This window comes from Schistocerca nitens, chromosome 4 (genome assembly GCF_023898315.1).
Source record: "Schistocerca nitens isolate TAMUIC-IGC-003100 chromosome 4, iqSchNite1.1, whole genome shotgun sequence".
In the NCBI taxonomy this organism is placed as follows: Eukaryota; Metazoa; Arthropoda; class Insecta; order Orthoptera; family Acrididae; genus Schistocerca; species Schistocerca nitens.
In genome coordinates, this window is record NC_064617.1 from 719,790,367 (window position 1) to 719,816,774 (window position 26,408).

Here is a 26,408-nt window from a genome sequence, read left to right on the forward strand (position 1 = left end):
GTTTCCTGGCACTGCAGTGCTTTAAACAGTAGCAGTTGCATGTGTCGGGAGGATCTTCCGCTACTGGCAGTCGTGGCCGAGTGGTTAAGGCGTCTGACTCGAAATCAGATTCCCTCTGGGAGCGTAGGTTCGAATCCTACCGGCTGCGTGTGATTTTGCGTAAAAACGAGCAGAAATTTTCGCACACATGTGACATGCGTGGGTGAAAGCGGATCCAAACCAGTGACACCATTCTCAACAAGACGGAAATTTATGTTTCAGAATACTGTTTCGCGACGGCCGCTGTCTGTTGCGGCTCTCGGTTTACCTTGCACGGACGCTAGTACTGCAGAAATCAGTCGCAGGCCCACGAACGCGCCCCCGTCATTTTGTCGCGCCGTCGCCGTGTTCGTGAGTACGCAGATGTGCTTCAAAGTGTTGGACAGAGCGAGCATTCATTTCTTGTTAAGAATCGCAATTCAATTCATTCGAGTGTGGCAAAAGCAGTGGTGCAGCGTTTTCCTTTCTTAAGATCTCGCAGCTGCTTGCAAGTATGTCCATCGTTTAAGACGACAGAAAAGTAGCGTCAGCGGGAAGTCGGTGAAGTCGCCATTGGAGCCATAAGCCAGTAATTACGACACGCGAATCACTCAAACACCATGCAGCATGTACCACAATGCTCGGCCGAGGGACCGGGTAGCTCAGCCGGTAGAGCGCTAGACTTTCAACCAAAGGGTCCCGGGTTCAAACCCCCGTCCAGGCCAAAATTGATACACTGTCGTAACGGCTAATGTGCTGGCAACGGAAGCACTACAGAAACGAGTGAGGCCATGTCGTGTTCTTACGTCAGATTGCTTGAAAAGTTGCACTTGCCGAGAGACGCTTCTGCGACCGGCAGTCGTGGCCGAGTGGTTAAGGCGTCTGACTAGAAATCAGATTCCCTCTGGGAGCGTAGGTTCGAGTCCTACCGACTGCGTCCTTTTTGTGTCAAGAGGTGAAGAACATCTCCAACGGAACCGTGAAATGAGCGAATACGTGGGAAACACTGCATTCGAGACGCTTGTGAATTTTACAATTGTCCAGTGAGTGTCGACAAAACACGTAGCTCCTCTGCTGAGACGTACAAACTGCTGCAATTTCACTTTACATCGTGTGTCAGCTTTCTTCGATAGTCTGTTACGACCCTAGCGTAATGAGTTTATAGACAGCAGTCAGACGACGTTTTAATAGTAACAGCTCCACGCAACGACTACCCAACAGTAAAGGACATGAGGCAATGTGTCAGTATGCCTAAAGGGAGGGGTGTTCAGGTAACGTGAGCCCGGATAGCTCAGTCGGTCGGGGTTTACCGAAATCTTAAATGTTGCTTTCGAAAATGAATGTGGAACGGCTATTTTGGTGAAACATGGTATACCGGCAGAGCCTTTGTGTCTTCTAGAATCCGGTCGCGGAATCTCTTGTAAAATCTTTAATACGACGGTTGTAAATGTCTATGCCCCCTCTGGTAGCAGCTCCCGAGCGGCCAGGACAACTTTTTTCACCGGTGAAATGGTTCACTTGTTAACAGACAATTCAGATAATATCATCATAGCTGGCGACTGGAACTGTGTACTGAAGCCAAAGGATCAAAAACCGAACTTTAACTTCTCTCAAGCACTGAACGATTGTGTCACAGCCTTACGTCTTACAGACGCATGGGAACTATTTCACCCCACAGCTGTCAAGTTTACATATATGACGAACTTGGCGGCCAGTCGAATTGACAGAATTTATATATCCGATAGTTTAATGCAGTGTGCATCTTCAATAGACACGATTCCCACCAGTTTTTCTGATCACTGTGGAGTTCGTTGTAGCATACATCTTGACCGGCAAAAGACCTATTGGGGACGCGGGCTTTGGAAATTGAATGTCAGTCTCCTTAACGAAACCGACTTAAATGAATCCATCCAAGTGACCTGGAATATGTGCCTCAGAGCGAGACCCAGATACGTTTCCACCATTGCGTGGTGGACCAACTACGCTAAAAGGAAGCTGCGGATGACTTTGATCGACTATGGCAAGGCAAGGGCTAAACTTCGGAAAGACACTATCGAATTTTATTATACCTGTTTGCGAGAACTGTATGATCGTCCAGTTTTGTCTGCTGACCATTTCATGCAAATAAAGAAAATTAAGGCGATTTTAACCCAACTGAAACGAAGACAACTTGATGGTCTGAAGGTGAAGTCAAGAGCACATTCCACTGTCGAAGATGAAACTGCCTCTTTGTATCATCTCCTCCGGCATGCAAAGCATAGAAGGAATAGTTTTATCAACACCCTGCGCGATGTGAATAACGATGTGCTCCATGAACAACGTGACATCATTAACGAAATCCATCGCTTTTTTACGAGTTTATATACTGCAACTGACGTCAATGAACAGTCTGTGGCGACGTTACTTAACGACATAGACTCGATAGTTACTGAGGACGAGAATAGGGCGATATTGGACATCTTTTCTAGTGATGATGTTTTGGATATCGTCAAAACTTCTCCGCTAAACAAGACGCCTGGGCCGGATGGTTTACCAGTCGAATTTTACTACAGGTTTTGGAATGTTCTAGGCGATGCGTTCACCGCCGTCATCAATGAAATCATCAACGGTATCTCCATACCCTCGGAGTTTAACGAGGGTGTCTTTGTGATGGTTCCCAAGGGGCGAGGAATGAAGGATGTCCGTCGTCTGCGACCTATATGTTTATTAAATGGAGACTACAAAATTGCTGCCCGTGCACTGAAATTGCGACTGACTCCAGTCCTACAACGTGTCATTGCGCAGGACCAAACGGCCCTTCCGCATAGAAGTATCCTCAAAACAGTCAGTGAATATCGTGATGTGATTTCAATTTTTTCAGCAGCTCAACTTAAAGGTGCTCTATGCTTTATTGATTTTGCGAATGCTTTTGACCGGATTGATCATCGTTATCTTTTTAAGACAATGTCGACCCTGGGTTTTGGGGGACGGTGCTTGCAGTCTTTGCAACGTATGATTACTGGGATGACGGCAATAGTGCTTGTCAACGGTCAATGCACGAGAGCCATAAATATTTGTCGCGGATTCCCGCAAGGAAGCCCACTCTCCATGCTGCTCTATGTCGTAGCTCTGGAACCTCTTGTCCGACGTTTAAATGTTCGCCTGGAAGGGATCACGATTATGTCGGTAAAGAAAGTAACCAATGTATATGCAGACGATTTAGGAGTCATCGTTCGGAGTGACGACGATGTTCAAGCTCTTCAGACCGCCTTACACATTTATTGTGGTGCTACTGGTGCAGCTGTGAATCACACGAAAAGTTCTATGCTCAGCCTGAATGGTTATGCGAACGCAGACTTAGATTGGATCACGTCCACGAACCAACATAAGTCCCTCGGTGTCACATTTTCTAGCTGCCCGCTCAAGATGGCTTCAGTTAACTGGAAGAACATGCTTACCAACATCAGAGGCTCATTAATAGAGCATCGCAATAGGGACCTCAATTTAATGCAAAGGGTACAACTGATTAACTGTGTGCTCCTGTCAAAAGCGATTTACCTAGGGCAATGTCTTCCTATCCCCTTGGGCATCGCCAAAAATATCACGAGGGCAGTTTGTCAGCTATTATGGAGGGGCTGTATTTTTAAAGTGGCAGCTCGTACGGTGACCTTACCTCCGGTCGCCGGTGGCCTCGGACTCACAGATGTTCGCCAAAAGACAGTGACTTTATTTATCAAGCGTACTCGAGAACACCTCCGTAAGTACCCCGACAGTATTACGACGCAACTGTTTCACCTGACTGAACCTAAGAGTTTAGTTGCTCCTGTCAATGTGGCTCCGATTAATTTCAAGCTGCACCACGTCAGACTTTACTTTACTGAGATCAGTTACGAAGAGGGTATACATCTGACACACAGCCGCAGCGCCACGTCATCTGCTACTTCTATTCCATGGCGCTATTCAGTCAGGAATCGAATCGAGAAAAAATATCCATCCAAAGATTGGAATACTGTTTGGAAGAATATTCATAATAAAGTCTTAACGATGTCAGTAAGGTCGACATGGTATCAAGTGGTTAACGATATCATCGCAAACAATGAGAGGCTACATGCTATAGGACTTCATGATACTCCCTTGTGTCGCCGTTGTGGATATGTTGATACGACAGTGCACAGGTTTACTTGCCAAGGATACAATACCATATGGAACCACGTTAAGCAGCAGGTCGCATTCCTCAGGCGCAATGATGGTAGATTCATCACCACCGCCGAACTCTCGGCCCCGGACATGATGTATTTTCCGCGTCAGAAAAATAATACCATACTGTGGTTGTACGGCAATTTTGTTCACTTTGTCATCCACAAAACGATCACGGACACCATTGAGGACTACAACTGCTACATCACGGAGGAATATTACAAGCTCCGCGCCCAACGCAACCACAACAAGCATTTTGGAAATATGCTACAAATACTCTTTCAAAAGGAAGGTATTGGATGATGTGTTGAATGATATACTGTGCCTATAACCTGAGATCAGTGTCATGTATTGTGTGTGTCCTTAAGAAGACTACGTTTCTCAGTTTTCCAATTAACTTTTCTTTCTTTATTCACAATTTTCAAAATATCATGTTCACTCATTTTGAAAAACCATCCTACGTTACAGAATAAGTTCATTTGGATGGAGAAATTTCCTTTTATCACCACGATTGCAATGGATTCCCTTACGTGCGAAGAAGCATTTCATTTGATTTTCGCAATGAAGCTCGCCGAAGAAGGCGCATGAAGGAGAGCGAATGGAAGGGCTAGAAGGGGAGATGGGAGGCCCTAAAAAAAAAAAAAAAAAAAGTCGGTAGAGCATTAGGCTTTTAACCTAAGGGTCCAGGGTTCAAGTCCCTGTTCGGGCGGAAATTTTAATACCTTGGTAGCCGCACGTCTCGTAGCGGTGTAAGCACTACGGAAAAGAATGCTGCTACGCCGTTTCCTGGCACTGCAGTGCTTTAAACAGTAGCAGTTGCATGTGTCGGGAGGATCTTCCGCTACTGGCAGTCGTGGCCGAGTGGTTAAGGCGTCTGACTCGAAATCAGATTCCCTCTGGGAGCGTAGGTTCGAATCCTACCGGCTGCGTGTGATTTTGCGTAAAAACGAGCAGAAATTTTCGCACACATGTGACATGCGTGGGTGAAAGCGGATCCAAACCAGTGACACCATTCTCAACAAGACGGAAATTTATGTTTCAGAATACTGTTTCGCGACGGCCGCTGTCTGTTGCGGCTCTCGGTTTACCTCGCACGGACGCTAGTACTGCAGAAATCAGTCGCAGGCCCACGAACGCGCCCCCGTCATTTTGTCGCGCCGTCGCCGTGTTCGTGAGTACGCAGATGTGCTTCAAAGTGTTGGACAGAGCGAGCATTCATTTCTTGTTAAGAATCGCAATTCAATTCATTCGAGTGTGGCAAAAGCAGTGGTGCAGCGTTTTCCTTTCTTAAGATCTCGCAGCTGCTTGCAAGTATGTCCATCGTTTAAGACGACAGAAAAGTAGCGTCAGCGGGAAGTCGGTGAAGTCGCCATTGGAGCCATAAGCCAGTAATTACGACACGCGAATCACTCAAACACCATGCAGCATGTACCACAATGCTCGGCCGAGGGACCGGGTAGCTCAGCCGGTAGAGCGCTAGACTTTCAACCAAAGGGTCCCGGGTTCAAACCCCCGTCCAGGCCAAAATTGATACACTGTCGTAACGGCTAATGTGCTGGCAACGGAAGCACTACAGAAACGAGTGAGGCCATGTCGTGTTCTTACGTCAGATTGCTTGAAAAGTTGCACTTGCCGAGAGACGCTTCTGCGACCGGCAGTCGTGGCCGAGTGGTTAAGGCGTCTGACTAGAAATCAGATTCCCTCTGGGAGCGTAGGTTCGAGTCCTACCGACTGCGTCCTTTTTTGTGTCAAGAGGTGAAGAACATCTCCAACGGAACCGTGAAATGAGCGAATACGTGGGAAACACTGCATTCGAGACGCTTGTGAATTTTACAATTGTCCAGTGAGTGTCGACAAAACACGTAGCTCCTCTGCTGAGACGTACAAACTGCTGCAATTTCACTTTACATCGTGTGTCAGCTTTCTTCGATAGTCTGTTACGACCCTAGCGTAATGAGTTTATAGACAGCAGTCAGACGACGTTTTAATAGTAACAGCTCCACGCAACGACTACCCAACAGTAAAGGACATGAGGCAATGTGTCAGTATGCCTAAAGGGAGGGGTGTTCAGGTAACGTGAGCCCGGATAGCTCAGTCGGTAGAGCATTAGGCTTTTAACCTAAGGGTCCAGGGTTCAAGTCCCTGTTCGGGCGGAAATTTTAATACCTTGGTAGCCGCACGTCTCGTAGCGGTGTAAGCACTACGGAAAAGAATGCTGCTACGCCGTTTCCTGGCACTGCAGTGCTTTAAACAGTAGCAGTTGCATGTGTCGGGAGGATCTTCCGCTACTGGCAGTCGTGGCCGAGTGGTTAAGGCGTCTGACTCGAAATCAGATTCCCTCTGGGAGCGTAGGTTCGAATCCTACCGGCTGCGTGTGATTTTGCGTAAAAACGAGCAGAAATTTTCGCACACATGTGACATGCGTGGGTGAAAGCGGATCCAAACCAGTGACACCATTCTCAACAAGACGGAAATTTATGTTTCAGAATACTGTTTCGCGACGGCCGCTGTCTGTTGCGGCTCTCGGTTTACCTCGCACGGACGCTAGTACTGCAGAAATCAGTCGCAGGCCCACGAACGCGCCCCCGTCATTTTGTCGCGCCGTCGCCGTGTTCGTGAGTACGCAGATGTGCTTCAAAGTGTTGGACAGAGCGAGCATTCATTTCTTGTTAAGAATCGCAATTCAATTCATTCGAGTGTGGCAAAAGCAGTGGTGCAGCGTTTTCCTTTCTTAAGATCTCGCAGCTGCTTGCAAGTATGTCCATCGTTTAAGACGACAGAAAAGTAGCGTCAGCGGGAAGTCGGTGAAGTCGCCATTGGAGCCATAAGCCAGTAATTACGACACGCGAATCACTCAAACACCATGCAGCATGTACCACAATGCTCGGCCGAGGGACCGGGTAGCTCAGCCGGTAGAGCGCTAGACTTTCAACCAAAGGGTCCCGGGTTCAAACCCCCGTCCAGGCCAAAATTGATACACTGTCGTAACGGCTAATGTGCTGGCAACGGAAGCACTACAGAAACGAGTGAGGCCATGTCGTGTTCTTACGTCAGATTGCTTGAAAAGTTGCACTTGCCGAGAGACGCTTCTGCGACCGGCAGTCGTGGCCGAGTGGTTAAGGCGTCTGACTAGAAATCAGATTCCCTCTGGGAGCGTAGGTTCGAGTCCTACCGACTGCGTCCTTTTTTGTGTCAAGAGGTGAAGAACATCTCCAACGGAACCGTGAAATGAGCGAATACGTGGGAAACACTGCATTCGAGACGCTTGTGAATTTTACAATTGTCCAGTGAGTGTCGACAAAACACGTAGCTCCTCTGCTGAGACGTACAAACTGCTGCAATTTCACTTTACATCGTGTGTCAGCTTTCTTCGATAGTCTGTTACGACCCTAGCGTAATGAGTTTATAGACAGCAGTCAGACGACGTTTTAATAGTAACAGCTCCACGCAACGACTACCCAACAGTAAAGGACATGAGGCAATGTGTCAGTATGCCTAAAGGGAGGGGTGTTCAGGTAACGTGAGCCCGGATAGCTCAGTCGGTAGAGCATTAGGCTTTTAACCTAAGGGTCCAGGGTTCAAGTCCCTGTTCGGGCGGAAATTTTAATACCTTGGTAGCCGCACGTCTCGTAGCGGTGTAAGCACTACGGAAAAGAATGCTGCTACGCCGTTTCCTGGCACTGCAGTGCTTTAAACAGTAGCAGTTGCATGTGTCGGGAGGATCTTCCGCTACTGGCAGTCGTGGCCGAGTGGTTAAGGCGTCTGACTCGAAATCAGATTCCCTCTGGGAGCGTAGGTTCGAATCCTACCGGCTGCGTGTGATTTTGCGTAAAAACGAGCAGAAATTTTCGCACACATGTGACATGCGTGGGTGAAAGCGGATCCAAACCAGTGACACCATTCTCAACAAGACGGAAATTTATGTTTCAGAATACTGTTTCGCGACGGCCGCTGTCTGTTGCGGCTCTCGGTTTACCTCGCACGGACGCTAGTACTGCAGAAATCAGTCGCAGGCCCACGAACGCGCCCCCGTCATTTTGTCGCGCCGTCGCCGTGTTCGTGAGTACGCAGATGTGCTTCAAAGTGTTGGACAGAGCGAGCATTCATTTCTTGTTAAGAATCGCAATTCAATTCATTCGAGTGTGGCAAAAGCAGTGGTGCAGCGTTTTCCTTTCTTAAGATCTCGCAGCTGCTTGCAAGTATGTCCATCGTTTAAGACGACAGAAAAGTAGCGTCAGCGGGAAGTCGGTGAAGTCGCCATTGGAGCCATAAGCCAGTAATTACGACACGCGAATCACTCAAACACCATGCAGCATGTACCACAATGCTCGGCCGAGGGACCGGGTAGCTCAGCCGGTAGAGCGCTAGACTTTCAACCAAAGGGTCCCGGGTTCAAACCCCCGTCCAGGCCAAAATTGATACACTGTCGTAACGGCTAATGTGCTGGCAACGGAAGCACTACAGAAACGAGTGAGGCCATGTCGTGTTCTTACGTCAGATTGCTTGAAAAGTTGCACTTGCCGAGAGACGCTTCTGCGACCGGCAGTCGTGGCCGAGTGGTTCAGTCGCGCTTGCGACACCGTGCAGGTCGGACGTATCAGTGCTCCGCTCCGCCGCGTGTTCACAAGGCGTGTTTTCCACTCATATTTCTGTTTGCGAGTGTTGTGTTATTCTGCAGTTTTATATCGTTTTCCATTTGTATTTTTGTTGCGGTCTTATTGTAGCGGGTTAACCGCTCGCTATCTGCTGCAATGTCCAGGTTATTTCCGCGAAAATGTACACTCCGTTTTGATTTCGACAAGTCCACCCGATCTGTGCAACCGAGTTCACTGGAGATACATGACTGGATCGTTGATGTTATTGGGATTACATCTGACCAAGTGCACACCGCCTATTATGATACCGAGCAGTATTGTTTTTTTGTTAAATTGCTGAATCCTGTATTACTGGAGAAGATCATGACGAAGCACGGAGGAAGTGCTATTTTCCGACACCGGGACGACTCTGTAAGTACAGTGCTCATTTCCAATGCCGATGTAGACTACACGAACGTGCGTATTTTTAACTTACCCCCTGAAGTCGAAAATTGTTATCTGAAGGAGGTACTGTCCAAATTCGGTGACGTTAAGCAGATTCGAAATGAACGGTGGTCAAGTCAACATAGGTTGCAATGTTACAGTGGCGTTCGATCTGTAGAAATGCAAGTAAAGCAGAATATTCCATCCCATATACTTGTTTGTGACTATAAGGCTCACGTTACTTACATTGGCCAAACTCCGACCTGTCATATCTGTAATGAGAGTGGTCACTTGCGTCAAGACTGCCCCAGGCGCATGTTTGTGTTAAAGAATTCCCTCCAGCAGCGTAAAAGGCTTACTTTGGCGGATGTAGTGGCGGCCAATCCGATGACAGAGATTGGGATCCCTAGTTCTGAAATGCCTTCGGAACAGCAACAAGAATTTCGCTCTGATGAGTTTCCGGTTCTGGTTCGGAGAGAAAAAGGTGCGTTGCCCCCTGCAAAACTCGATGCCGCGACCAATAAGAGGCGCAGAACTTGTGACAGCAGTGGTTCTGATAACGACACCTCTAGTGCGCATGAGACCGCGAAAAAGGACGATCGGGAATCCGGCTCGGAAAGGAATGCTCCAATCGGTGAGGCTATTGTGGACGCTTCTCCTCCCACAATTTCAAGTGCCGCTACTTCCGTGGAAGTTAAGCAGTTACCGCTGGCTAGTGCCTTAGAACTTCCGCGACAGCCAACTCAGACCGACCAACCTGTACGTGTTGCTCACATTCCTGCAGGAAGTACACACACAGAGGCCTGTGATGGTGGTACACAAACATCTCTGAGCGCCGACGGTACACATCACGTGGCAGCCGCTTCGGTTCAGGACTCACAACAAGGGGAATGTCCACAACTCCAGGAAATAATACCAACACAGCTGTCCGGGTCTGTCGATGACAACAAACAGCTGCGGGCAGAGAATGTTGCCAAACAGGCTGATAGTGCGAGTGATAGTTCAGCTGCTCGCTCGCCGGCGGTATCGCCGCGTGCGATCCCTTCGCGGGATGTGCCGGGAGAGCAGATTGACATCACCCACGACCCTCCCACGCCGCCGGCTGCGGAGGTGCTCCACAGTGTCCGCCCCAGGATCAGAGTGCAACCTAATGTAAATGCTGTGCGTAAAAAGAGTAAGAACAAAGACGCAAGAATACAACTCAGTGACGTCACAGACTCGAATTTCCCGGCCACAAATATGGAATGGCATGAAGATGTGGCCCTTTAAAGACATTTGCTCCTTCTGCCTCTACAACGTACTGCCATTATGTCGCAGGCCTATACGATCACGACATTAAATATTAATAAAATCCAGTCGGAGGTGAAACTGAGTGCCTTAACACAATATCTCTATGAGTCGGGAACAGATATCGCTCTTTTGCAGGAGGTGGCCATGCCACATTTAACTCTTCCTGGTTTTGTTGCTATTACTAATTTTTCCCCCGACTCGAACGTGGGGACTGCCATCTTACTTAGAGAAGGCATTCCCGCCACTCAGATTGACAAGTTAGATTCGGGTAGAGGTGTGGGTGTCACCGTTTTTGGCATCACCATCATTAACTTGTACGCGCCTTCTGGTAGTACCTATAGAGCGGAACGAGCAAATTTTTTTAAGGAACATATCATCTATTTGTTACGGAAAAATCCCGAACGTGTTATCATTGGAGGTGATTTTAATTGTGTTTTATCCCAGAAAGATCAGTCCCCGAATTTTAATTATTCGCCTGAATTAAAGCGTCTCGTGACCGACCTCAAACTGAAAGACGCGTGGGAAATTAGGTACCCGACCTTGGTACGATTCACACATATCGTCGCGAATTCATGCAGCAGAATTGACAGGATTTATGTTTCCGACGTTTTAGAGAAAGTCTTGTTACAAATTGAAACAATACCCTCCAGCTTCTCCGATCACAGTGGTGTCGTTGCGTGCCTGAATTTGCTGCCACAACCAACGCGTTGGTATAAAAATCAATGGAACTTGAACGTCTCCTTATTAACGGATGCTGACCTAGAGGCGGCGGTGCGAAGCACTTGGGAGCAGTGTTTGCGCACTACCACAAACTTTCGTAGCACCATAGCGTGGTGGACTCAGCATGCAAAACCCAAACTGCGAAAGGTTATTATATTCTTCGGTATTGACAGAGCAGCCGCGATAAAGAAGACGATGGAGTTCTACTACACTATCTTACGCGACCTCTGTGATAGAGCCGACGCCGCGAACACCAGAATAGACGACATTCGAAAAATAAAGGCGAAATTAATCAATCTTAAGAGGATGCAGCTGGAAGGTCTTAAGATCAAATCAAAAGTGAAGTCGGTCAGAGACGATGAAACAGCCGCTCTATACCACCTAGTCAAACATGCTAAGAACAGACGGAGGACTTTTATTGAGGCCCTGAAACTAGGTGATGGCACGACTGTCGACACCCAGCGAGAGATTATCAAGGCACTACACGACTATTTTGTTGACACTTACACGTCAGTGGCTACTCACGACGACTGCTATGACGAACTGTTTAGTGCCATTTCCTCTCCCATAACTAGAGAAGACAATGACACCATTTCTTTGGAATTTAGTCATAAAGATGTTTTGGAGATTGTCTGCCACTCGCCGATCAGGAAGTCCCCTGGTCCTGACGGATTACCCATTGAATTTTACAGGAGGTATTGGCACATCATCGGGGACAAAATCACCCAATTAGTGAACGAAGTTTTTCAAGGGAAGCCTATACCACTTGCCTTTAAGGAATGCAAAATTGTGCTTATCCCTAAAAGCAGAGGTACCAAAAATATCGCCAACTTCCGCCCCATTTCATTGTTAAACTCCGATTATAAAATAGTCGCCCGTGCAATCAACACGCGAATAATGCCACTCACTGCAAAATTCATTGGACGTCAGCAGACATGTGCTTTCGGGAGAACTGTATTGCAAACGGCAGCTTTTTACCGGGATATCATTGCTTTAACGAACGCCAGTAACGTGAAGTGTGGGCTGATTTTTCTGGACTTTTTTAAAGCCTTTGACCTCGTCACTCACGAGTACCTCCTTGAAACCATGAAAAGATTCGGTTTCTTGCAGAACGCGATTGACATGATCAAACACATGGCACTGGGGATCAACGCAAGACTTTCAGTCAACTCGCAACTAACCCAACCGATTCAAATCAACAGAGGGATACCACAAGGCAGCCCTTTGTCCATGTTACTTTTTGTTCTTTCACTCGAACCTCTGTTACTCCAACTGCAGGCGAAACTCACAGGGCTAACACTTTCAGGACAAAAAACTGTCGTAGGCGCCTATGCCGACGATGTGGGTGTGGTTGTCCGCAATGAGAATGATGTCACCACTTTAGCGGATCACCTCCAGCAATACTGTTTGGCGTCGGGGGCTAAATTGAATGACAAGAAAAGTAAATTTATTAACCTCTGTGGCCTCCAGCATTTGCAAGTGGGCTACGCTCAGGAAGTCAGCGTCCACAAGGCTCTCGGCGTCATATTGACGGCGTCCTCTTTAAAGATGGCGGCGGCTAACTGGAGGGAAGTAGTGCGTAAACTTAACGGTGCTCTCATTGACAATTCCCACAGAAGCCTCAATCAATTTGAACGGATCCATCTGGTCAACTCCTGTATTTTATCAAAAGCCTTCTACACGGCGCAGCTCCTGCCACTGCCTGCCGTCATTGCTAAGCAAATTATGTCGAAGGTCACCCATTTTATTTGGAGAGGGGAAATTTTTCGCGTGTCTGCCAAAACTGCGACACTCCATCCCCAGAATGGAGGGATGGGATTAGTAGATATCAAGGTGAAAGCGATGGCTCTCTATGTTAAAAGGACGGCCGCTATAATTAACAATGATCCTTCCGGCATTACAGCGCAATTATTTACTGCCGTCAGGCCGCAAAATCTTGATCCACCGCTGAATATTCAGCCCATCAGTTATCGGCTCAAACATATCAGAGAATATTACCTTTCACGGAGCTACATCAGTCAAGAGGTCTTAAATTCTCAACATTTAACTGCACAAGCGATAATAGCGGACTGGAGACAACACGAAGGAAAGAATCCATTGGCAACGAAGCTCGGTGGCATGAACTGGGATATCGTATGGCGCAATGTCAGTTCCCGTGTCCTCAGTTCCGATGCTCGCACTGCTTGGTACAAAGCCATCAATGATGTGGTTAGCACGAACGAGAGGTTACACAAAATCGGGCTCAGTGACACCCCTCTCTGTCATCGCTGCCAACTGACGGATACAGTTCTCCACCGCTACACCTGCGGGGAACGTCTCCAGAACTGGGCTTGGCTTCGAGAAAAAATAGCTCTTCTTACCAGGACTACAACCGCCAATGTTTCGTCAACACTACTGTCTCGTCCTGATGTGCAATTTTATCCGCAGACGAAAAACAATGCAGTTTTGTGGTTGCTGGGTACCTATTCCAGCTACGTCTTTAATAATTTTGGCGGTGACAATTTTTTGGAATTCAAGATGTTTATGAATATCGAATTCGCCAAAACATGCACGTACCCGAATCATGGGAAACTCTTCGGCAATATGCTTAAAATAGCATTTAATCGCATGGGTATCGGATAGGTCACCTGAGTGTACGGGGGTGAGGCCGGGCCGCGGGACACCAGTAGTGCCGCGAAGAGGCCCCACTGCTTCTGTGTCGTGTCCTGCCTCCCCCTCACACTGGGGCCTTCACTGACTTGCGGTACGCTGGCTACAGGAACTTTCATTGAGTGAGATAAGAAGCTGTGTTTATGTTACGTTTATTCTTCGTGCAGCAAATCTACCTTGCCCAGGAGGGCAGTCTTTTCGTTGTCATTTTCAACATTCAACTTTATTTTCATAGAAGGTTAAGGGTTTCGTTTTTCATAGAAAAAGTGGTTAAGAAAAAAAAAAAAAAACAAGAAAAAAAGTGGTTAAGGCGTAAAAAAAATAAAGAAAAAAATTTAAAAAAAAGCAAAAAAAAAAAACGAAAGAAACGAAAAAAAAATAAAAAAAAAGTCATAGAGCATTCGACTGCAGATCGAGAGGTCCCCGGTTCAATCCCGGTAAAAAAAAAAAAAAAAAAAAAAAAAGTGGTTAAGGCGTCTGACTAGAAATCAGATTCCCTCTGGGAGCGTAGGTTCGAGTCCTACCGACTGCGTCCTTTTTGTGTCAAGAGGTGAAGAACATCTCCAACGGAACCGTGAAATGAGCGAATACGTGGGAAACACTGCATTCGAGACGCTTGTGAATTTTACAATTGTCCAGTGAGTGTCGACAAAACACGTAGCTCCTCTGCTGAGACGTACAAACTGCTGCAATTTCACTTTACATCGTGTGTCAGCTTTCTTCGATAGTCTGTTACGACCCTAGCGTAATGAGTTTATAGACAGCAGTCAGACGACGTTTTAATAGTAACAGCTCCACGCAACGACTACCCAACAGTAAAGGACATGAGGCAATGTGTCAGTATGCCTAAAGGGAGGGGTGTTCAGGTAACGTGAGCCCGGATAGCTCAGTCGGTAGAGCATTAGGCTTTTAACCTAAGGGTCCAGGGTTCAAGTCCCTGTTCGGGCGGAAATTTTAATACCTTGGTAGCCGCACGTCTCGTAGCGGTGTAAGCACTACGGAAAAGAATGCTGCTACGCCGTTTCCTGGCACTGCAGTGCTTTAAACAGTAGCAGTTGCATGTGTCGGGAGGATCTTCCGCTACTGGCAGTCGTGGCCGAGTGGTTAAGGCGTCTGACTCGAAATCAGATTCCCTCTGGGAGCGTAGGTTCGAATCCTACCGGCTGCGTGTGATTTTGCGTAAAAACGAGCAGAAATTTTCGCACACATGTGACATGCGTGGGTGAAAGCGGATCCAAACCAGTGACACCATTCTCAACAAGACAGAAATTTATGTTTCAGAATACTGTTTCGCGACGGCCGCTGTCTGTTGCGGCTCTCGGTTTACCTCGCACGGACGCTAGTACTGCAGAAATCAGTCGCAGGCCCACGAACGCGCCCCCGTCATTTTGTCGCGCCGTCGCCGTGTTCGTGAGTACGCAGATGTGCTTCAAAGTGTTGGACAGAGCGAGCATTCATTTCTTGTTAAGAATCGCAATTCAATTCATTCGAGTGTGGCAAAAGCAGTGGTGCAGCGTTTTCCTTTCTTAAGATCTCGCAGCTGCTTGCAAGTATGTCCATCGTTTAAGACGACAGAAAAGTAGCGTCAGCGGGAAGTCGGTGAAGTCGCCATTGGAGCCATAAGCCAGTAATTACGACACGCGAATCACTCAAACACCATGCAGCATGTACCACAATGCTCGGCCGAGGGACCGGGTAGCTCAGCCGGTAGAGCGCTAGACTTTCAACCAAAGGGTCCCGGGTTCAAACCCCCGTCCAGGCCAAAATTGATACACTGTCGTAACGGCTAATGTGCTGGCAACGGAAGCACTACAGAAACGAGTGAGGCCATGTCGTGTTCTTACGTCAGATTGCTTGAAAAGTTGCACTTGCCGAGAGACGCTTCTGCGACCGGCAGTCGTGGCCGAGTGGTTAAGGCGTCTGACTAGAAATCAGATTCCCTCTGGGAGCGTAGGTTCGAGTCCTACCGACTGCGTCCTTTTTTGTGTCAAGAGGTGAAGAACATCTCCAACGGAACCGTGAAATGAGCGAATACGTGGGAAACACTGCATTCGAGACGCTTGTGAATTTTACAATTGTCCAGTGAGTGTCGACAAAACACGTAGCTCCTCTGCTGAGACGTACAAACTGCTGCAATTTCACTTTACATCGTGTGTCAGCTTTCTTCGATAGTCTGTTACGACCCTAGCGTAATGAGTTTATAGACAGCAGTCAGACGACGTTTTAATAGTAACAGCTCCACGCAACGACTACCCAACAGTAAAGGACATGAGGCAATGTGTCAGTATGCCTAAAGGGAGGGGTGTTCAGGTAACGTGAGCCCGGATAGCTCAGTCGGTAGAGCATTAGGCTTTTAACCTAAGGGTCCAGGGTTCAAGTCCCTGTTCGGGCGGAAATTTTAATACCTTGGTAGCCGCACGTCTCGTAGCGGTGTAAGCACTACGGAAAAGAATGCTGCTACGCCGTTTCCTGGCACTGCAGTGCTTTAAACAGTAGCAGTTGCATGTGTCGGGAGGATCTTCCGCTACTGGCAGTCGTGGCCGAGTGGTTAAGGCGTCTGACTCGAAATCAGATTCCCTCTGGGAGCGTAGGTTCGAATCCTACCGGCTGCGTGTGATTTTGCGTAAAAACGAGCAGAAATTTTCGCACACATGTGACATGCGTGGGTGAAAGCGGATCCAAACCAGTGACACCATTCTCAACAAGACGGAAATTTATGTTTCAGAATACTGTTTCGCGACGGCCGCTGTCTGTTGCGGCTCTCGGTTTACCTCGCACGGACGCTAGTACTGCAGAAATCAGTCGCAGGCCCACGAACGCGCCCCCGTCATTTTGTCGCGCCGTCGCCGTGTTCGTGAGTACGCAGATGTGCTTCAAAGTGTTGGACAGAGCGAGCATTCATTTCTTGTTAAGAATCGCAATTCAATTCATTCGAGTGTGGCAAAAGCAGTGGTGCAGCGTTTTCCTTTCTTAAGATCTCGCAGCTGCTTGCAAGTATGTCCATCGTTTAAGACGACAGAAAAGTAGCGTCAGCGGGAAGTCGGTGAAGTCGCCATTGGAGCCATAAGCCAGTAATTACGACACGCGAATCACTCAAACACCATGCAGCATGTACCACAATGCTCGGCCGAGGGACCGGGTAGCTCAGCCGGTAGAGCGCTAGACTTTCAACCAAAGGGTCCCGGGTTCAAACCCCCGTCCAGGCCAAAATTGATACACTGTCGTAACGGCTAATGTGCTGGCAACGGAAGCACTACAGAAACGAGTGAGGCCATGTCGTGTTCTTACGTCAGATTGCTTGAAAAGTTGCACTTGCCGAGAGACGCTTCTGCGACCGGCAGTCGTGGCCGAGTGGTTAAGGCGTCTGACTAGAAATCAGATTCCCTCTGGGAGCGTAGGTTCGAGTCCTACCGACTGCGTCCTTTTTTGTGTCAAGAGGTGAAGAACATCTCCAACGGAACCGTGAAATGAGCGAATACGTGGGAAACACTGCATTCGAGACGCTTGTGAATTTTACAATTGTCCAGTGAGTGTCGACAAAACACGTAGCTCCTCTGCTGAGACGTACAAACTGCTGCAATTTCACTTTACATCGTGTGTCAGCTTTCTTCGATAGTCTGTTACGACCCTAGCGTAATGAGTTTATAGACAGCAGTCAGACGACGTTTTAATAGTAACAGCTCCACGCAACGACTACCCAACAGTAAAGGACATGAGGCAATGTGTCAGTATGCCTAAAGGGAGGGGTGTTCAGGTAACGTGAGCCCGGATAGCTCAGTCGGTAGAGCATTAGGCTTTTAACCTAAGGGTCCAGGGTTCAAGTCCCTGTTCGGGCGGAAATTTTAATACCTTGGTAGCCGCACGTCTCGTAGCGGTGTAAGCACTACGGAAAAGAATGCTGCTACGCCGTTTCCTGGCACTGCAGTGCTTTAAACAGTAGCAGTTGCATGTGTCGGGAGGATCTTCCGCTACTGGCAGTCGTGGCCGAGTGGTTAAGGCGTCTGACTCGAAATCAGATTCCCTCTGGGAGCGTAGGTTCGAATCCTACCGGCTGCGTGTGATTTTGCGTAAAAACGAGCAGAAATTTTCGCACACATGTGACATGCGTGGGTGAAAGCGGATCCAAACCAGTGACACCATTCTCAACAAGACGGAAATTTATGTTTCAGAATACTGTTTCGCGACGGCCGCTGTCTGTTGCGGCTCTCGGTTTACCTCGCACGGACGCTAGTACTGCAGAAATCAGTCGCAGGCCCACGAACGCGCCCCCGTCATTTTGTCGCGCCGTCGCCGTGTTCGTGAGTACGCAGATGTGCTTCAAAGTGTTGGACAGAGCGAGCATTCATTTCTTGTTAAGAATCGCAATTCAATTCATTCGAGTGTGGCAAAAGCAGTGGTGCAGCGTTTTCCTTTCTTAAGATCTCGCAGCTGCTTGCAAGTATGTCCATCGTTTAAGACGACAGAAAAGTAGCGTCAGCGGTGCGTCAGTGGGAAGTCGGTGAAGTCGCCATTGGAGCCATAAGCCAGTAATTACGACACGCGAATCACTCAAACACCATGCAGCATGTACCACAATGCTCGGCCGAGGGACCGGGTAGCTCAGCCGGTAGAGCGCTAGACTTTCAACCAAAGGGTCCCGGGTTCAAACCCCCGTCCAGGCCAAAATTGATACACTGTCGTAACGGCTAATGTGCTGGCAACGGAAGCACTACAGAAACGAGTGAGGCCATGTCGTGTTCTTACGTCAGATTGCTTGAAAAGTTGCACTTGCCGAGAGACGCTTCTGCGACCGGCAGTCGTGGCCGAGTGGTTAAGGCGTCTGACTAGAAATCAGATTCCCTCTGGGAGCGTAGGTTCGAGTCCTACCGACTGCGTCCTTTTTTGTGTCAAGAGGTGAAGAACATCTCCAACGGAACCGTGAAATGAGCGAATACGTGGGAAACACTGCATTCGAGACGCTTGTGAATTTTACAATTGTCCAGTGAGTGTCGACAAAACACGTAGCTCCTCTGCTGAGACGTACAAACTGCTGCAATTTCACTTTACATCGTGTGTCAGCTTTCTTCGATAGTCTGTTACGACCCTAGCGTAATGAGTTTATAGACAGCAGTCAGACGACGTTTTAATAGTAACAGCTCCACGCAACGACTACCCAACAGTAAAGGACATGAGGCAATGTGTCAGTATGCCTAAAGGGAGGGGTGTTCAGGTAACGTGAGCCCGGATAGCTCAGTCGGTAGAGCATTAGGCTTTTAACCTAAGGGTCCAGGGTTCAAGTCCCTGTTCGGGCGGAAATTTTAATACCTTGGTAGCCGCACGTCTCGTAGCGGTGTAAGCACTACGGAAAAGAATGCTGCTACGCCGTTTCCTGGCACTGCAGTGCTTTAAACAGTAGCAGTTGCATGTGTCGGGAGGATCTTCCGCTACTGGCAGTCGTGGCCGAGTGGTTAAGGCGTCTGACTCGAAATCAGATTCCCTCTGGGAGCGTAGGTTCGAATCCTACCGGCTGCGTGTGATTTTGCGTAAAAACGAGCAGAAATTTTCGCACACATGTGACATGCGTGGGTGAAAGCGGATCCAAACCAGTGACACCATTCTCAACAAGACGGAAATTTATGTTTCAGAATACTGTTTCGCGACGGCCGCTGTCTGTTGCGGCTCTCGGTTTACCTCGCACGGACGCTAGTACTGCAGAAATCAGTCGCAGGCCCACGAACGCGCCCCCGTCATTTTGTCGCGCCGTCGCCGTGTTCGTGAGTACGCAGATGTGCTTCAAAGTGTTGGACAGAGCGAGCATTCATTTCTTGTTAAGAATCGCAATTCAATTCATTCGAGTGTGGCAAAAGCAGTGGTGCAGCGTTTTCCTTTCTTAAGATCTCGCAGCTGCTTGCAAGTATGTCCATCGTTTAAGACGACAGAAAAGTAGCGTCAGCGGGAAGTCGGTGAAGTCGCCATTGGAGCCATAAGCCAGTAATTACGACACGCGAATCACTCAAACACCATGCAGCATGTACCACAATGCTCGGCCGAGGGACCGGGTAGCTCAGCCGGTAGAGCGCTAGACTTTCAACCAAAGGGTCCCGGGTTCAAACCCCCGTCCAGGCCAAAATTGATACACTGTCGTAACGGCTAATGTGCTGGCAACGGAAGCACTACAGAAACGAGTGAGGCCATGTCGTGTTCTTACGTCAGATTGCTTGAAAAGTTGCACTTGCCGAGAGACGCTTCTGCGACCGGCAGTCGTGGCCGAGTGGTTAAGGCGTCTGACTAGAAATCAGATTCCCTCTGGGAGCGTAGGTTCGAGTCCTACCGACTGCGTCCTTTTTTGTGTCAAGAGGTGAAGAACATCTCCAACGGAACCGTGAAATGAGCGAATACGTGGGAAACACTGCATTCGAGACGCTTGTGAATTTTACAATTGTCCAGTGAGTGTCGACAAAACACGTAGCTCCTCTGCTGAGACGTACAAACTGCTGCAATTTCACTTTACATCGTGTGTCAGCTTTCTTCGATAGTCTGTTACGACCCTAGCGTAATGAGTTTATAGACAGCAGTCAGACGACGTTTTAATAGTAACAGCTCCACGCAACGACTACCCAACAGTAAAGGACATGAGGCAATGTGTCAGTATGCCTAAAGGGAGGGGTGTTCAGGTAACGTGAGCCCGGATAGCTCAGTCGGTAGAGCATTAGGCTTTTAACCTAAGGGTCCAGGGTTCAAGTCCCTGTTCGGGCGGAAATTTTAATACCTTGGTAGCCGCACGTCTCGTAGCGGTGTAAGCACTACGGAAAAGAATGCTGCTACGCCGTTTCCTGGCACTGCAGTGCTTTAAACAGTAGCAGTTGCATGTGTCGGGAGGATCTTCCGCTACTGGCAGTCGTGGCCGAGTGGTTAAGGCGTCTGACTCGAAATCAGATTCCCTCTGGGAGCGTAGGTTCGAATCCTACCGGCTGCGTGTGATTTTGCGTAAAAACGAGCAGAAATTTTCGCACACATGTGACATGCGTGGGTGAAAGCGGATCCAAACCAGTGACACCATTCTCAACAAGACGGAAATTTATGTTTCAGAATACTGTTTCGCGACGGCCGCTGTCTGTTGCGGCTCTCGGTTTACCTCGCACGGACGCTAGTACTGCAGAAATCAGTCGCAGGCCCACGAACGCGCCCCCGTCATTTTGTCGCGCCGTCGCCGTGTTCGTGAGTACGCAGATGTGCTTCAAAGTGTTGGACAGAGCGAGCATTCATTTCTTGTTAAGAATCGCAATTCAATTCATTCGAGTGTGGCAAAAGCTGTGGTGCAGCGTTTTCCTTTCTTAAGATCTCGCAGCTGCTTGCAAGTATGTCCATCGTTTAAGACGACAGAAAAGTAGCGTCAGCGGGAAGTCGGTGAAGTCGCCATTGGAGCCATAAGCCAGTAATTACGACACGCGAATCACTCAAACACCATGCAGCATGTACCACAATGCTCGGCCGAGGGACCGGGTAGCTCAGCCGGTAGAGCGCTAGACTTTCAACCAAAGGGTCCCGGGTTCAAACCCCCGTCCAGGCCAAAATTGATACACTGTCGTAACGGCTAATGTGCTGGCAACGGAAGCACTACAGAAACGAGTGAGGCCATGTCGTGTTCTTACGTCAGATTGCTTGAAAAGTTGCACTTGCCGAGAGACGCTTCTGCGACCGGCAGTCGTGGCCGAGTGGTTAAGGCGTCTGACTAGAAATCAGATTCCCTCTGGGAGCGTAGGTTCGAGTCCTACCGACTGCGTCCTTTTTTGTGTCAAGAGGTGAAGAACATCTCCAACGGAACCGTGAAATGAGCGAATACGTGGGAAACACTGCATTCGAGACGCTTGTGAATTTTACAATTGTCCAGTGAGTGTCGACAAAACACGTAGCTCCTCTGCTGAGACGTACAAACTGCTGCAATTTCACTTTACATCGTGTGTCAGCTTTCTTCGATAGTCTGTTACGACCCTAGCGTAATGAGTTTATAGACAGCAGTCAGACGACGTTTTAATAGTAACAGCTCCACGCAACGACTACCCAACAGTAAAGGACATGAGGCAATGTGTCAGTATGCCTAAAGGGAGGGGTGTTCAGGTAACGTGAGCCCGGATAGCTCAGTCGGTAGAGCATTAGGCTTTTAACCTAAGGGTCCAGGGTTCAAGTCCCTGTTCGGGCGGAAATTTTAATACCTTGGTAGCCGCACGTCTCGTAGCGGTGTAAGCACTACGGAAAAGAATGCTGCTACGCCGTTTCCTGGCACTGCAGTGCTTTAAACAGTAGCAGTTGCATGTGTCGGGAGGATCTTCCGCTACTGGCAGTCGTGGCCGAGTGGTTAAGGCGTCTGACTCGAAATCAGATTCCCTCTGGGAGCGTAGGTTCGAATCCTACCGGCTGCGTGTGATTTTGCGTAAAAACGAGCAGAAATTTTCGCACACATGTGACATGCGTGGGTGAAAGCGGATCCAAACCAGTGACACCATTCTCAACAAGACGGAAATTTATGTTTCAGAATACTGTTTCGCGACGGCCGCTGTCTGTTGCGGCTCTCGGTTTACCTCGCACGGACGCTAGTACTGCAGAAATCAGTCGCAGGCCCACGAACGCGCCCCCGTCATTTTGTCGCGCCGTCGCCGTGTTCGTGAGTACGCAGATGTGCTTCAAAGTGTTGGACAGAGCGAGCATTCATTTCTTGTTAAGAATCGCAATTCAATTCATTCGAGTGTGGCAAAAGCAGTGGTGCAGCGTTTTCCTTTCTTAAGATCTCGCAGCTGCTTGCAAGTATGTCCATCGTTTAAGACGACAGAAAAGTAGCGTCAGCGGGAAGTCGGTGAAGTCGCCATTGGAGCCATAAGCCAGTAATTACGACACGCGAATCACTCAAACACCATGCAGCATGTACCACAATGCTCGGCCGAGGGACCGGGTAGCTCAGCCGGTAGAGCGCTAGACTTTCAACCAAAGGGTCCCGGGTTCAAACCCCCGTCCAGGCCAAAATTGATACACTGTCGTAACGGCTAATGTGCTGGCAACGGAAGCACTACAGAAACGAGTGAGGCCATGTCGTGTTCTTACGTCAGATTGCTTGAAAAGTTGCACTTGCCGAGAGACACTTCTGCGACCGGCAGTCGTGGCCGAGTGGTTAAGGCGTCTGACTAGAAATCAGATTCCCTCTGGGAGCGTAGGTTCGAGTCCTACCGACTGCGTCCTTTTTTGTGTCAAGAGGTGAAGAACATCTCCAACGGAACCGTGAAATGAGCGAATACGTGGGAAACACTGCATTCGAGACGCTTGTGAATTTTACAATTGTCCAGTGAGTGTCGACAAAACACGTAGCTCCTCTGCTGAGACGTACAAACTGCTGCAATTTCACTTTACATCGTGTGTCAGCTTTCTTCGATAGTCTGTTACGACCCTAGCGTAATGAGTTTATAGACAGCAGTCAGACGACGTTTTAATAGTAACAGCTCCACGCAACGACTACCCAACAGTAAAGGACATGAGGCAATGTGTCAGTATGCCTAAAGGGAGGGGTGTTCAGGTAACGTGAGCCCGGATAGCTCAGTCGGTAGAGCATTAGGCTTTTAACCTAAGGGTCCAGGGTTCAAGTCCCTGTTCGGGCGGAAATTTTAATACCTTGGTAGCCGCACGTCTCGTAGCGGTGTAAGCACTACGGAAAAGAATGCTGCTACGCCGTTTCCTGGCACTGCAGTGCTTTAAACAGTAGCAGTTGCATGTGTCGGGAGGATCTTCCGCTACTGGCAGTCGTGGCCGAGTGGTTAAGGCGTCTGACTCGAAATCAGATTCCCTCTGGGAGCGTAGGTTCGAATCCTACCGGCTGCGTGTGATTTTGCGTAAAAACGAGCAGAAATTTTCGCACACATGTGACATGCGTGGGTGAAAGCGGATCCAAACCAGTGACACCATTCTCAACAAGACGGAAATTTATGTTTCAGAATACTGTTTCGCGACGGCCGCTGTCTGTTGCGGCTCTCGGTTCACCTCGCACGGGCGCTAGTACTTGCAGAAATCAGTCGCAGGCCCACGAACGCGCCCCCGTCATTTTGTCGCGCCGTCGCCGTGTTCGTGACTACGCAGATGTGCTTCAAAGTGTTGGACTGAGCGAGCATTCATTTCTTTTTAAGAATCGCAATTAAATTCATTCGAGTGTGGCAAAAGCAGTGGTGCAGCGTTTTCCTTTCTTAAGATCTCGCAGCTGCTTGCAAGTATGTCCATCGTTTAAGACGACAGAAAAGTAGCGTCAGCGGTGCGTCAGTGGGAAGTCGGTGAAGTCGCCATTGGAGCCGTAAGCCAGTAATTACGACACGCGAATCACTCAAACACCATTCAGCATGTACCACAATGCTCGGCCGAGGGACCGGGTAGCTCAGCCGGTAGAGCGCTAGACTTTCAACCAAAGGGTCCCGGGTTCAAACCCCCGTCCAGGCCAAAATTGATACACTGTCGTAACGGCTAATGTGCTGGCAACGGAAGCACTACAGAAACGAGTGAGGCCATGTCGTGTTCTTACGTCAGATTGCTTGAAAAGTTGCACTTGCCGAGAGACGCTTCTGCGACCGGCAGTCGTGGCCGAGTGGTTAAGGCGTCTGACTAGAAATCAGATTCCCTCTGGGAGCGTAGGTTCGAGTCCTACCGACTGCGTCCTTTTTTGTGTCAAGAGGTGAAGAACATCTCCAACGGAACCGTGAAATGAGCGAATACGTGGGAAACACTGCATTCGAGACGCTTGTGAATTTTACAATTGTCCAGTGAGTGTCGACAAAACACGTAGCTCCTCTGCTGAGACGTACAAACTGCTGCAATTTCACTTTACATCGTGTGTCAGCTTTCTTCGATAGTCTGTTACGACCCTAGCGTAATGAGTTTATAGACAGCAGTCAGACGACGTTTTAATAGTAACAGCTCCACGCAACGACTACCCAACAGTAAAGGACATGAGGCAATGTGTCAGTATGCCTAAAGGGAGGGGTGTTCAGGTAACGTGAGCCCGGATAGCTCAGTCGGTAGAGCATTAGGCTTTTAACCTAAGGGTCCAGGGTTCAAGTCCCTGTTCGGGCGGAAATTTTAATACCTTGGTAGCCGCACGTCTCGTAGCGGTGTAAGCACTACGGAAAAGAATGCTGCTACGCCGTTTCCTGGCACTGCAGTGCTTTAAACAGTAGCAGTTGCATGTGTCGGGAGGATCTTCCGCTACTGGCAGTCGTGGCCGAGTGGTTAAGGCGTCTGACTCGAAATCAGATTCCCTCTGGGAGCGTAGGTTCGAATCCTACCGGCTGCGTGTGATTTTGCGTAAAAACGAGCAGAAATTTTCGCACACATGTGACATGCGTGGGTGAAAGCGGATCCAAACCAGTGACACCATTCTCAACAAGACGGAAATTTATGTTTCAGAATACTGTTTCGCGACGGCCGCTGTCTGTTGCGGCTCTCGGTTTACCTCGCACGGACGCTAGTACTGCAGAAATCAGTCGCAGGCCCACGAACGCGCCCCCGTCATTTTGTCGCGCCGTCGCCGTGTTCGTGAGTACGCAGATGTGCTTCAAAGTGTTGGACAGAGCGAGCATTCATTTCTTGTTAAGAATCGCAATTCAATTCATTCGAGTGTGGCAAAAGCTGTGGTGCAGCGTTTTCCTTTCTTAAGATCTCGCAGCTGCTTGCAAGTATGTCCATCGTTTAAGACGACAGAAAAGTAGCGTCAGCGGGAAGTCGGTGAAGTCGCCATTGGAGCCATAAGCCAGTAATTACGACACGCGAATCACTCAAACACCATGCAGCATGTACCACAATGCTCGGCCGAGGGACCGGGTAGCTCAGCCGGTAGAGCGCTAGACTTTCAACCAAAGGGTCCCGGGTTCAAACCCCCGTCCAGGCCAAAATTGATACACTGTCGTAACGGCTAATGTGCTGGCAACGGAAGCACTACAGAAACGAGTGAGGCCATGTCGTGTTCTTACGTCAGATTGCTTGAAAAGTTGCACTTGCCGAGAGACGCTTCTGCGACCGGCAGTCGTGGCCGAGTGGTTAAGGCGTCTGACTAGAAATCAGATTCCCTCTGGGAGCGTAGGTTCGAGTCCTACCGACTGCGTCCTTTTTTGTGTCAAGAGGTGAAGAACATCTCCAACGGAACCGTGAAATGAGCGAATACGTGGGAAACACTGCATTCGAGACGCTTGTGAATTTTACAATTGTCCAGTGAGTGTCGACAAAACACGTAGCTCCTCTGCTGAGACGTACAAACTGCTGCAATTTCACTTTACATCGTGTGTCAGCTTTCTTCGATAGTCTGTTACGACCCTAGCGTAATGAGTTTATAGACAGCAGTCAGACGACGTTTTAATAGTAACAGCTCCACGCAACGACTACCCAACAGTAAAGGACATGAGGCAATGTGTCAGTATGCCTAAAGGGAGGGGTGTTCAGGTAACGTGAGCCCGGATAGCTCAGTCGGTAGAGCATTAGGCTTTTAACCTAAGGGTCCAGGGTTCAAGTCCCTGTTCGGGCGGAAATTTTAATACC

General features: G+C 48.7%; 34 non-coding genes across 34 annotated transcripts; all 34 read left to right on the forward strand.

Annotated features, from left to right (window-relative positions):
- The first annotated feature begins 66 nt into the window (after window positions 1-66).
- Window positions 67-148, forward strand: Trnas-cga (transfer RNA serine (anticodon CGA)). Its single transcript has one exon. It is a non-coding gene; the product is annotated as a tRNA-Ser (tRNA).
- Window positions 149-873: 725 nt separating this feature from the next.
- Trnas-aga (transfer RNA serine (anticodon AGA)) lies at window positions 874-955 on the forward strand. The gene has a single exon. It is a non-coding gene; the product is annotated as a tRNA-Ser (tRNA).
- Window positions 956-5,041: 4,086 nt separating this feature from the next.
- Trnas-cga (transfer RNA serine (anticodon CGA)) lies at window positions 5,042-5,123 on the forward strand. The gene has a single exon. It is a non-coding gene; the product is annotated as a tRNA-Ser (tRNA).
- A 725-nt stretch (window positions 5,124-5,848) lies between these two features.
- Trnas-aga (transfer RNA serine (anticodon AGA)) lies at window positions 5,849-5,930 on the forward strand. Its single transcript has one exon. It is a non-coding gene; the product is annotated as a tRNA-Ser (tRNA).
- Window positions 5,931-6,274: 344 nt separating this feature from the next.
- Window positions 6,275-6,347, forward strand: Trnak-uuu (transfer RNA lysine (anticodon UUU)). The gene has a single exon. It is a non-coding gene; the product is annotated as a tRNA-Lys (tRNA).
- Window positions 6,348-6,485: 138 nt separating this feature from the next.
- Trnas-cga (transfer RNA serine (anticodon CGA)) lies at window positions 6,486-6,567 on the forward strand. Its single transcript has one exon. It is a non-coding gene; the product is annotated as a tRNA-Ser (tRNA).
- Window positions 6,568-7,292: 725 nt separating this feature from the next.
- Window positions 7,293-7,374, forward strand: Trnas-aga (transfer RNA serine (anticodon AGA)). The gene has a single exon. It is a non-coding gene; the product is annotated as a tRNA-Ser (tRNA).
- A 344-nt stretch (window positions 7,375-7,718) lies between these two features.
- Window positions 7,719-7,791, forward strand: Trnak-uuu (transfer RNA lysine (anticodon UUU)). The gene has a single exon. It is a non-coding gene; the product is annotated as a tRNA-Lys (tRNA).
- A 138-nt stretch (window positions 7,792-7,929) lies between these two features.
- Trnas-cga (transfer RNA serine (anticodon CGA)) lies at window positions 7,930-8,011 on the forward strand. Its single transcript has one exon. It is a non-coding gene; the product is annotated as a tRNA-Ser (tRNA).
- A 6,735-nt stretch (window positions 8,012-14,746) lies between these two features.
- Trnak-uuu (transfer RNA lysine (anticodon UUU)) lies at window positions 14,747-14,819 on the forward strand. The gene has a single exon. It is a non-coding gene; the product is annotated as a tRNA-Lys (tRNA).
- A 138-nt stretch (window positions 14,820-14,957) lies between these two features.
- Trnas-cga (transfer RNA serine (anticodon CGA)) lies at window positions 14,958-15,039 on the forward strand. The gene has a single exon. It is a non-coding gene; the product is annotated as a tRNA-Ser (tRNA).
- A 725-nt stretch (window positions 15,040-15,764) lies between these two features.
- On the forward strand, window positions 15,765-15,846 carry Trnas-aga (transfer RNA serine (anticodon AGA)). The gene has a single exon. It is a non-coding gene; the product is annotated as a tRNA-Ser (tRNA).
- Window positions 15,847-16,190: 344 nt separating this feature from the next.
- Window positions 16,191-16,263, forward strand: Trnak-uuu (transfer RNA lysine (anticodon UUU)). The gene has a single exon. It is a non-coding gene; the product is annotated as a tRNA-Lys (tRNA).
- Window positions 16,264-16,401: 138 nt separating this feature from the next.
- On the forward strand, window positions 16,402-16,483 carry Trnas-cga (transfer RNA serine (anticodon CGA)). The gene has a single exon. It is a non-coding gene; the product is annotated as a tRNA-Ser (tRNA).
- Window positions 16,484-17,208: 725 nt separating this feature from the next.
- Trnas-aga (transfer RNA serine (anticodon AGA)) lies at window positions 17,209-17,290 on the forward strand. Its single transcript has one exon. It is a non-coding gene; the product is annotated as a tRNA-Ser (tRNA).
- A 344-nt stretch (window positions 17,291-17,634) lies between these two features.
- On the forward strand, window positions 17,635-17,707 carry Trnak-uuu (transfer RNA lysine (anticodon UUU)). The gene has a single exon. It is a non-coding gene; the product is annotated as a tRNA-Lys (tRNA).
- Window positions 17,708-17,845: 138 nt separating this feature from the next.
- Trnas-cga (transfer RNA serine (anticodon CGA)) lies at window positions 17,846-17,927 on the forward strand. Its single transcript has one exon. It is a non-coding gene; the product is annotated as a tRNA-Ser (tRNA).
- A 736-nt stretch (window positions 17,928-18,663) lies between these two features.
- Window positions 18,664-18,745, forward strand: Trnas-aga (transfer RNA serine (anticodon AGA)). Its single transcript has one exon. It is a non-coding gene; the product is annotated as a tRNA-Ser (tRNA).
- Window positions 18,746-19,089: 344 nt separating this feature from the next.
- Trnak-uuu (transfer RNA lysine (anticodon UUU)) lies at window positions 19,090-19,162 on the forward strand. The gene has a single exon. It is a non-coding gene; the product is annotated as a tRNA-Lys (tRNA).
- Window positions 19,163-19,300: 138 nt separating this feature from the next.
- Trnas-cga (transfer RNA serine (anticodon CGA)) lies at window positions 19,301-19,382 on the forward strand. Its single transcript has one exon. It is a non-coding gene; the product is annotated as a tRNA-Ser (tRNA).
- A 725-nt stretch (window positions 19,383-20,107) lies between these two features.
- Window positions 20,108-20,189, forward strand: Trnas-aga (transfer RNA serine (anticodon AGA)). Its single transcript has one exon. It is a non-coding gene; the product is annotated as a tRNA-Ser (tRNA).
- Window positions 20,190-20,533: 344 nt separating this feature from the next.
- On the forward strand, window positions 20,534-20,606 carry Trnak-uuu (transfer RNA lysine (anticodon UUU)). Its single transcript has one exon. It is a non-coding gene; the product is annotated as a tRNA-Lys (tRNA).
- Window positions 20,607-20,744: 138 nt separating this feature from the next.
- Trnas-cga (transfer RNA serine (anticodon CGA)) lies at window positions 20,745-20,826 on the forward strand. Its single transcript has one exon. It is a non-coding gene; the product is annotated as a tRNA-Ser (tRNA).
- Window positions 20,827-21,551: 725 nt separating this feature from the next.
- On the forward strand, window positions 21,552-21,633 carry Trnas-aga (transfer RNA serine (anticodon AGA)). Its single transcript has one exon. It is a non-coding gene; the product is annotated as a tRNA-Ser (tRNA).
- Window positions 21,634-21,977: 344 nt separating this feature from the next.
- Window positions 21,978-22,050, forward strand: Trnak-uuu (transfer RNA lysine (anticodon UUU)). The gene has a single exon. It is a non-coding gene; the product is annotated as a tRNA-Lys (tRNA).
- Window positions 22,051-22,188: 138 nt separating this feature from the next.
- On the forward strand, window positions 22,189-22,270 carry Trnas-cga (transfer RNA serine (anticodon CGA)). Its single transcript has one exon. It is a non-coding gene; the product is annotated as a tRNA-Ser (tRNA).
- A 725-nt stretch (window positions 22,271-22,995) lies between these two features.
- Window positions 22,996-23,077, forward strand: Trnas-aga (transfer RNA serine (anticodon AGA)). The gene has a single exon. It is a non-coding gene; the product is annotated as a tRNA-Ser (tRNA).
- A 344-nt stretch (window positions 23,078-23,421) lies between these two features.
- Window positions 23,422-23,494, forward strand: Trnak-uuu (transfer RNA lysine (anticodon UUU)). The gene has a single exon. It is a non-coding gene; the product is annotated as a tRNA-Lys (tRNA).
- Window positions 23,495-23,632: 138 nt separating this feature from the next.
- Window positions 23,633-23,714, forward strand: Trnas-cga (transfer RNA serine (anticodon CGA)). Its single transcript has one exon. It is a non-coding gene; the product is annotated as a tRNA-Ser (tRNA).
- A 737-nt stretch (window positions 23,715-24,451) lies between these two features.
- Window positions 24,452-24,533, forward strand: Trnas-aga (transfer RNA serine (anticodon AGA)). The gene has a single exon. It is a non-coding gene; the product is annotated as a tRNA-Ser (tRNA).
- A 344-nt stretch (window positions 24,534-24,877) lies between these two features.
- Window positions 24,878-24,950, forward strand: Trnak-uuu (transfer RNA lysine (anticodon UUU)). Its single transcript has one exon. It is a non-coding gene; the product is annotated as a tRNA-Lys (tRNA).
- Window positions 24,951-25,088: 138 nt separating this feature from the next.
- Window positions 25,089-25,170, forward strand: Trnas-cga (transfer RNA serine (anticodon CGA)). Its single transcript has one exon. It is a non-coding gene; the product is annotated as a tRNA-Ser (tRNA).
- Window positions 25,171-25,895: 725 nt separating this feature from the next.
- On the forward strand, window positions 25,896-25,977 carry Trnas-aga (transfer RNA serine (anticodon AGA)). Its single transcript has one exon. It is a non-coding gene; the product is annotated as a tRNA-Ser (tRNA).
- Window positions 25,978-26,321: 344 nt separating this feature from the next.
- Trnak-uuu (transfer RNA lysine (anticodon UUU)) lies at window positions 26,322-26,394 on the forward strand. The gene has a single exon. It is a non-coding gene; the product is annotated as a tRNA-Lys (tRNA).
- The last annotated feature ends 14 nt before the right edge of the window (window positions 26,395-26,408 follow it).